The sequence below is a fragment of the Myxine glutinosa genome, chromosome 6, assembly GCF_964187855.1.
Source record: "Myxine glutinosa chromosome 6, kmMyxGlut1.1, whole genome shotgun sequence".
Taxonomy (NCBI): domain Eukaryota; kingdom Metazoa; phylum Chordata; class Myxini; order Myxiniformes; family Myxinidae; genus Myxine; species Myxine glutinosa.
In genome coordinates, this window is record NC_136266.1 from 17,825,901 (window position 1) to 17,835,582 (window position 9,682).

Below are 9,682 nucleotides of genomic sequence, written 5' to 3' on the forward strand. Positions count from 1 at the left end.
GGCTTTGGGGGGGGAGGCATGGGAATGGGGGGGTGGAGGGTGGGAGAGGTATAAAACATATGGACACTGCCAGGACTTCCAGGAAAGAAGTTGTAATTTCAAACAAGGTGGATCTGGGGTGAATTAGTGGGGGTAGAAAAGATCAAGGTTTTGGATGGGGGAAGATAAGAGATGGTGGTGAACAGCTGTTTTAAAGACCTGGAGGGAGGAGTGGGATTGAAGGGAGTGTGGGAGTTTGTTCCAGAGGCGGGAGAAAAGAGGAATGAAAGAGTGAAGGTGAGCAGAGAGCCGAGATTTTGGCAGTTTAACCATCAGAGGGTTGCTGGCAGATCTTGTGCGACCAGTAGGAATATTTGGGGGACAGAGCACAGAGAGAGCTGGGGGAGCAAGGCCGGAGAGGAGTCGGTAGAAGACAGAAAGACCACCTACCTGCCTGCAGTGAGTGAGTGAAAGGCCCTCAGAGATAGCTTCATCGCGGGAGATTCCAATGATTCTGAAAGCTTTGGATTCAACAGCGTGAAGCTGAGCCAGGTGTGAGGCAGGAGCACCAGCCCATAGGGGAGAACAGTATTCCATTGAACTGCGGATGAAAGCCTTGTATGTGGTGAGGAGCTCAGGTGTGCCTAGGAAGGACTTCGCACGACGGAGGATGCCCAGTCGGCGACTGGCTTTGGAGGCCAGCTTGGAAATGTAGTTTTCCCAAGAAAGATCATGGCAGATAGTGAGACCCAAAAGCTTGAACGACAGAACTTCTTGGAGAGGATTGGTGAGAAAGTAGATGGGAGGGTTGTCCAGTCGAACTTTTCGGAGAGACATAGTAAGAGTGTGAGATTTGTCAGGATTGAAAGACATGTTCCACTTGTTTGACCAGTCTGTGATTTTGTCCTGTTGATCTTTTGATCTTTGTCCAGGCTTGTTTGAAACTTTAGTTGAAGAGTATAGTATGACCTGGGTGGAGGTACCAGTTAGCAAATAATGTAAGTATTAAATTATTTTGAAGTACTATAAGTCTCTGAGCTGTCTGTCTCCATGGAAATTTTATTTTTACATATGGCCTACGTTTGTTGTAATTTGTATATATTAGTGAACTATTAAAGGTGCATTGCAAATTTGCAAATTCCCATGCTTCCTAACGAAAGCAAAGTTGAAAGGATAAGGTTCGATCAGGGTCGACCCAATATCAAATTTTGAGTTAAAAAAATTTTTTTGCACAACCATTTATGACGAGATAGCGTGACGGACAGATGAACGGACGGACAGATAGATTGAGCCAATTACAATGTTCTCCCCCACCCGCACCTCCCCGTTTTTTTTTTCAAAACCATGGGGACAACAAGGGTCAAACCCTGATTTAATTATTGGATTCAACAAGGGAAAAGTATGTATGGCAGATAACCACAGGCCACTGGGCTAAAAATATCCAACCAAAGCAAATAACTATCGGCGAATTGTGCAACATTTAAATTTCAATCAACTCTCCACTTTTCAAAGAAAATTTTGTCGTTGTACCATTATTATACAGGTATGGCAAAAACAGGTCGGTGATGCTTGCAATTCTCAATATACAGAGAGATTGATTGTTGAATTCGTAGGTTTTAATCATGTGAACCATATTGACATTTCAGTTATTGTCCTCCTCCTTTTGTCTTTATAAGTGGTGAGGTCTATAATTTCAGATTGGCATTTAAATGTTTTTATGTTTGCCACCCTTGTTGTATACATATTATGTAAGGGTCATTTTTAATTTGATGGCTTTGCCATAAAGGCCCCTTCAAGGGTTACCAGAGGGTCATAAATGGTCATAGAGTTTCGATTAATTTAGTTGAAATATAGAATAAATGTTTTGTTTTGGAAGCGGGGGAAGATTAACTGCCTGAAAATATTTCGGATTGCTTTCTAATGTTGCATTTATTGGTGGTGAAGAAGGTTACGAAGCATTTTCCAATTACCCACCACAAAAGCATCTCTAATTTACCGAGATGCTTTTTAGATATTAAAAGCTTTAGACCTGCGCTTTTGTTTTATCAATCAAATTTCAATACTGAGACGTAAGGCCTTGTTTGTGTCAATTGTTTTAAGGATAACCAATCTTCCGTTTCTCCTACCACAGCTGAAAAGACGACTGAGCTTATAGATTTAGAAGTTGAAGATGATGATCATGATGATGATGATCGTTGGCTGAAATATCATACTGTGAGTGACCTCGTGGAATATTTCAATGAAAAAACAGCTTGCTGATCCTGATGACAGTGAAGACTTGAAGAAGAGTAGAAACATCGACACAATGAACTCTCCTTTCCTCACTCCGATGGGGTTTGAACCCTCACTAACGGAAATGTCTGGAGCTGAAGGCGGATTCCTCGGAGGATCTTTGGATTCTGCCAATAATTGCACCCTTTCACCAGCACAACCAAAACATTTTCCGGTGAAGAATGACCAAGATGAACAGACAGCTGAGACTTGTGACAAACCACTCGGTAACGAGTGATTCAGGCCAGGAAGTAAAGTTATTGTTTTCGTGCTGTTTAATATTGTCACATGATTGGAATGTAAGTTTTCCTGTTTTGATATGCAATCTTGTCATTGCTGTTTAACACTTTAGACCAAATGTTTCACATCATGACAATGTCCATCTCAATTTATTTTTCCGGGTGGTGGAAATGGGATCATTTTCGATCCCAACATTATATACAGTACCCTCCATAAGTATTGAAACGGTGAAGTCAAATTTGGTATTATTGCTATAAACTTATGAAATTACTTTAGCGTTTAGTAAAATTACAAGAAATATACTAACAGCATCAACGTTCGTACCTCTCTTGTACCGTGCAGCTGTTGTCGACTGCTTTGAAGGTAAAGGTAGGGTTGTGGGCGTTTGCCATGGTTGTGTGGTGAAGGTCTGAATCTGTGGGATGGTGGTTAAGCAATCTGGATCGAGCAGGGTTGGTTTGAGCGTGGTCGTTAATAAAAGTGCGAGGAGGAGTTTGTTCTTCTGGAGGAAGGTAGTTGTGGTATGGTGGTGTGGAGATGGCTGGAAGGTTAATAGCGGTTAGTGGTGGTCTATGCGATTGCCTATAGTGGTGGTGACCATTGGAAATTGGCGACGGATTTGAATCTCGTTCTCGCCCGAATATACAAATGACCTGCACTTCCTTTATGGTGGGTCTACGGGGACAGCACTTCGTTTTAAAGAATAATAAACAAGAAATATGTCGTGTGTAGCACGATACTTGCGATATCCCTAAAATAAGTTGTTGGCCTATGATGACCTAAAAAATAATTGGTGGTTGAATTGAGTGACCAGATATGCAAATCCTCTAAATTTTCAAGTCAATCAGATGAAAATTGAAGATTTTAGAAATTTGGCCTATGTTGACCTTTTGGCCTATGTTGACCTCAAAAATACTTGGTGGTTGAATTCAGTGACCAGATATGCGAATCCTCTAAATTCCCAAGTCAATCGGATGAAAATTGAGGATTTTAGAAATTTGGCCTATGTTGACCTCAAAAATACTTGGTGGTTGAATTCAGTGACCAGATATGCAAATCCTCTAAATTCCCAAGTCAATCGGATGAAAATTGAAGATTTTAGAAATTTGGCCTATGTTGACCTTTTGGCCAATGTTGACCTAAAATATAATTGGTGGTTGAATTCAGTGACCAGATGTGCAAGTCCTCTTCAAATTTCAAGTCACTCGGATGTAAATTGAGGATTTTAGAAATGTGACAAAGTTGGTGACCTTTGGCCTATGTTGACCTTTTGACCCCAAAAACAATAGGCTGCTTGCTTATGACCAACTCTACCATTTGGTGATGTTTCGTGCAGATCGGTTGAAAATTGTGACTCTTAAGGCGACAGACATACAAACAGAGACAGACAGACAGACAGAACTAGCACAGCACTCAGTGGAGAGCATACCTCCACCAGGTGAACAGTTTACGTTTTGTATCCTCGTTCACAACACAACTAGACCAGAAAATCACAACACAGAATCATATTTAATCAAAATCAGCCGTCCACAACTTTTTGAGACATCCTGCTATGTGTTGGTTTTAGTCCTATCTCGCAATGGTGAAGAATCACTTAAAAAATTAAATAATTCACATATCCGAATCCATATTCAGATCTTCACCAAAATAGAAATGAATTGTCCTTGTCACACACACAACCTGTCCACCAAGTATCGTCCAAATCCGTCCACAACCTTTTGAGATATCCTGCTATATATCGTTTTTGGCCGGATCTCGCAATGGTGAAGAATCACTTTAAAAAAAAAAAAATTCTCATATCCGAATCCATATTCAAATCTTCACAAAAATCGAAATGAATTGTCCTTGTCACACACACAACCGGTCCACCAAGTTTCGTCCAAATCTGTCCACAACCTTTTGAGATCTCCTGCTATGTATCATTTTTGGTCCTATCTCGCAATGGTGAAGAATCGCTTAAAAAATTCTCGTAGCCGGATCCGGATGCGGATCCTCACAAAAATCTAGTAATTTCGTCCTCGTCACATTCGCTACATATCTGCCAAAATTCGTCGGAATCCGTCCACAACTTTTTGAGATATCTTGTTCACAAACGGACAGACAAACAAACAGCAGACAGACCAGGGGCGAAAACATAACCTCCATCCACCTTTGGTTTTGGAAGCCGGGGTAGATTAAATGCCTGAAAATATTTCAGAGTGTTTTCTGATGTTGCATTAATTCGTGGTGAAGAAGATTACCAAGCATTTTGCAGTATCCCACCACAAAAGAATCTCGCATATACCCAGATACTTTTTAGATAAAGCTTTAGGCTGAGCTTGTGTTATATCAGCAGAATTACAATACCATACAGAGATTTAAAGCCTTATCTATGTTTGTGGTTGAGGATGACCAATTTTCTATTTCTACCACCACAGATGAGAAGATGACTGAGCCTGCAGATTTAGAAATTGGAGAGGACGACATTGGGCTGGGTGATCTGATCATATTGTAGGTGATGTCATGAAAATGAATCACCACAGGAGATCTCTGGAGCAGAAGGTGCATTACTTAGAAGATCTCGGGATTGTGGTGATAATTAACCTCCTCTCACCAGCACAACCAAAGATTTTTTGTTGAAGCAAGACAAGCAGACAGATGAGACTTCTGACAAACTTATTTGGTAACTAGTGATTCATGCCAGGAAGTAAGGTTATTGTTTTCCTGCTGTTTCATATTCTCAAAAAATTGAAACAATAAACTCTTTTTTTGATCTGCCATCATGTCGTGCCTTTTTTTAACATGTCAGAGCAAATATGTCACATCACAAAAATATCCTTCATTTTCCTCACTTAAAGGGGCACCCAAACGCAATTTTTTTTTCTTTCTGAAAACCATTGAAAATCATGAATCACGGTCTAATTTGAAGGGTTTTTTTTTTTGCCAATCACAAAGTGCCAAAAGCCCTAGAATGTCGATTTTCGATTTCACCAGTGACGTCACATCAGTGATCTCACCTCAATCCAAATGGCGACTTCTGTGGAGGTGTAAATTTATGAAGCAAGTAATTTCTATGAGCCACAACCTGCTTTCCTAGTCTGCAAGTTTTTTTGTGCTTTCCATGCAGAATTTGGGATTTCCTACAGTTGGCAAGTTATCTCCGACACTCTGGCTAAATTCGTTTTGCATTCCATGCTTTCCATGCAGAATTTAGGATTTCCTACAGTTGGCAAGTTATCTCCAACCCTCTGACCAGGTTTGTTTGCTCGAGAAAAGTAAAACTCTTAGTATAGGCAATGGTAGATCGCATATTGCCATGGCAAAATTATTTTATGACTGAGGGGAATATGTAATACAGATGGGATGTTTTTTTTGGAAAATAATGTAATGTTAGATCGAGTATGTCTTATGGAGTTATATAAGCAAATTGGAGAAAAATATATTGTTTTCTTTTGATAATTAAATAATACAACTGGAGCCACAATGTCTACCCAGGCTCTTTGAAGTGATTTGCTGGGTTATCGAGGCTTACTTGCCAAAGCGCTTGGTAAACAAATGTTCGTTATGACAAATCGTTTCAGTACGAGGTCTGGAAAACTACCATTGTTTTAATAAATTAGATGTAAATATTTGTAAGGTGTGTCCCCTCCCACTTTTGCCTCGTGACTTCTGGGGGATGGTAGTTCCGAAATCCATCCTCAACTTAATGTTACAACTAGGTTTTGAGAAAAATTGTGTATAGAACGACAAAAATTGCGTGCAGTATTGAGTTTTAAAACAAAACTAAACTGAACAACGGTTCAGAAATAATAAAGTATAAAATCCATGGAGGCTAGCTCTCTCTGGCTCTCTGCTTCTCAGTAAAGATCTTTTGTGGGATTGCAGTATGATTTTGACTTATGAGGGAAAAGATGATTTGCAGATTGGAAAAGGATGTGATTGTCATAGCTACTGAGTGACCTTTTGATTAAATAAGGACTTTCTTATGGTATATTTTCTAAATATTAAATCATAAATGTCCCTGCAATGGCATTATAAAACGTTGCTGCAACGTTTACGCATCGTTATGATTGATAGTGTCTTGGTGCCGAAGAGTCTGAAGCAGCACATTCTTCTCATTAAAGGATTTGTAAATGCAGATCTGCTCCCAGCGGGGGGCATTCCCATCCCAAGATTTCACTTGACCAATCACATTGTATCCCCCGATCCTTGCTCCCTCCCACCCAAACTTTGCCCAACCAATCCTATTGCTCTCCTCCCCTCTCTTCGCTCCTCCCCCCTCCACTTGCTCCTCCCACTTGAAAATGTATAAAAATCAGAATGGATGTCCAAATAGCCAGGATACTTCACTTGGCTGGTCGATTCTGTATGTTCATACTGTATGTTAACTGTATTCTATGCATGCTACTGTATCCTTATGCTTCTGTATGGTTACACTGTATGTTAACTGTATTCTATGCATGCTACTGTATCCTTTTGATTCTGTATGGTTACACTGTATGTTGACTGTATACTGTGCATGCTACTGTATCTCTATGATGTTTCCTTTGTTGTACATCTCTACTGTACCAGGCGTTCACTTGGGACCTTCTGTGAATCTTGGAATGTGCTTTTGTGAATTGTAGCATGCTCTCCTTGGTTTGATAAGGGTTATTGTTTTCTTGCTGTGTATTTCTTTGTAGACAGAAAGTGTTATCCTCCTCGGGAATTAAAATTTGTGACTCTCTTCTGACATTGAATTTTTGGTTCATCTATTACATACTACTGTAGGAAAATATCCCTAACACTTCCATAGAGAAACAGTGTATTCCGAGTTCGGACTCCGATACCGATTCCTCCATCATTAGCAACTCTGAAGGCTCTCAGTATATTCAAACGGATCAGTGAGAGTGTGAAGAAGCTACTGGAGAAAAGATTATTGATAGAAACACTTTTGGAGGAAGGTGTAAAAGTCGTACCTATAAACTGGGCATCAGGGTATATGGATATGCTGCTCGATTGTATTTCCTGCATCTCCTGTGGAGATATCGTCTTTATATATTGCAGTGCAAGATTTTCTTTCTGTGTATGTCGGCACACTACCGTAATCAAAACACACGCACATGCACGCATGACAGACATTTCAGACATACTAACCCTCATTCTCTCTCTTTTCTTGAATGTCGATCATACTGAATTTGAATCTTCCTTGGGTGGTAGTTTATGGGGTTGATGTGATGGCGTCCGAGACAATGGCTTCTAGGTTTTTGAGCTCTTCAGATGTGTCGGGAAAGGTGTTGGCAATGTTCGGCAGCACATCTAGTAAGGTAGAGGTAAGTTCGGTCGACGGCAGACCAACACAGGTGTTCGATTCACTACTCAAATCGCCTGGGTCCATATGCTGGTAGCTCGGCAGAGAAGGTGTTACAGATTCATGTGACGGCTGTTTTTTTTCCGTTTAATCGCGGGATTGGCACCCTCTCTCAATCGTGGCGAATAACCACAAGATATAGCAATCTCTGTTGTTTCATAGCAGTTTAGGCCGTGTGCAGCAGGTGGAAAAAGCAGCTAGAAATCGGTTTTCGTTCCATGACTGAAGTGCAACTTGAAATTTCGCATATGTATAGACGACTACATGGTGGACTCTGAGTAAAAAGTTCTCCAATAAATATCTGTCCAACACGGTGCTGTGGGATGTTAAAGTTTGCTACCACGATCCAAAAATCCACTTTGTGGCAATTCAGCCATTTTTAAGGCCTCGTATCTTCAGCACCACTAATACATGAGCTATTGTACTTGGTAAACTTGAAGAATGGACAACATACTTTTAAAAATTCAAAATCCAAAGGTTGTCCTTGCTTTATTAAAATAATTATCCATGACGAGAACACAGTGATTTTTCATAGATAATGGCAACCACTCTCGTTTTTGATACGTCAAAGATTCCTAACTAATTACGGTAGAGACGCCATTATACATCAAAATACTCCGGTGAACGTCTGTCAAATGAAGTATGAAGGTCTTGTAATCTATAATGGTTCTGCTGTATTTATCGTAATCAGGTACTTCAGTAAATAAGGATTTGAGGATTGGCATTTGGCATTTTCGGCCTTTTTCATGCACCTGTTGCTTCAATTCAATTTTGTTTTGATTTTTTGCCAAATAAATTTGCAATTTTTTGCATTCATTGCTTCAAGACAAGACAAGTCAGACAGTTTAACCTGCAGTTTCTGAGAGTTATCAGAACAGGGTTTTCAAAGAGGAAGCAACAATGTTGACTGGCAATTATGGAGGGAATAATAATGCCTGGAGTATTGGGATTTATCCAAAGAATCAATATGGTATCTGCCACATTTTTAATGGACTAGTGGGTCCGTTGGACCAAATTTTAATTGGTCCTCACACGATGTAGCGTACCCGCCTGCAGTAATTGGGGGTTCTTTTGGGTCCTCACGGTCTTTTGGGTCCTCGTGGTCTTTTGGGTCTTCGGGGACTTTTGGATCTTTTGGGTCTTCTGGGACTTTCGGGTTTTATGTGTCTTTTGGGTCCTCGGGGATTTTTGGGTCATCTGGGTCTTAAATGGTTTTCAAAAGTCAAAGGGGTCTCAGCAGTTTAAAGGGCTAAAAACTACGTTACAACAGTATGTAATTAATTAATAGACGTACGTAATTAAAAGACACAAAAAGCATGCCATACACACATACATGCACTCACATGCTCTCCACGTGCACCACAACCACACATTCAATGAATTTATCCAATGGGATCAGAAAATGGATGAATGGTTCACAGAAGGCAACACCTTCCTCATCCCAAAATCTAAAGAGACCCAAATACCCCACAAATACCAGCCAATAACCTGTCTACCAACAACATAAAAACCTTTAACAGGAATCATCACAGACACAATGTACCACACCACAATGTAAGAGGCCTAGAGGCAGAACAGAAGGGATGCAAGAGAGGATGTTACGGAACAATAGACCACCTATTACTAAACAAGGCCATGCACGAAAATTGCAATACGAGAAGAACCAAATTGTCCACAGCATGGATAGGCCATAAAAAAAGCTTTTGACAGTGTTCCACATTCATGGATGATAAAGTGCATGCAAATGTACAAGATAAATCCCCAAATATATAATCAAGCTGATTGAGAAAGCCATGGATCTATGGAATACCACACGAATCCTGCAGCAATCAGAAGGAAAGATTGAAATACCAAGAGTAAAGA

At 40.2% G+C, this 9,682-nt stretch overlaps 1 long non-coding RNA gene across 1 annotated transcript; it reads left to right on the forward strand.

The window, feature by feature from the left end:
* The first annotated feature begins 2,246 nt into the window (after nucleotides 1-2,246).
* On the forward strand, nucleotides 2,247-5,247 carry LOC137429140 (uncharacterized). The gene is made up of 2 exons (XR_010984811.2): nucleotides 2,247-2,477; nucleotides 4,908-5,247. It is a non-coding gene; the product is annotated as an uncharacterized LOC137429140 (long non-coding RNA).
* Nucleotides 5,248-9,682: the final 4,435 nt, after the last annotated feature.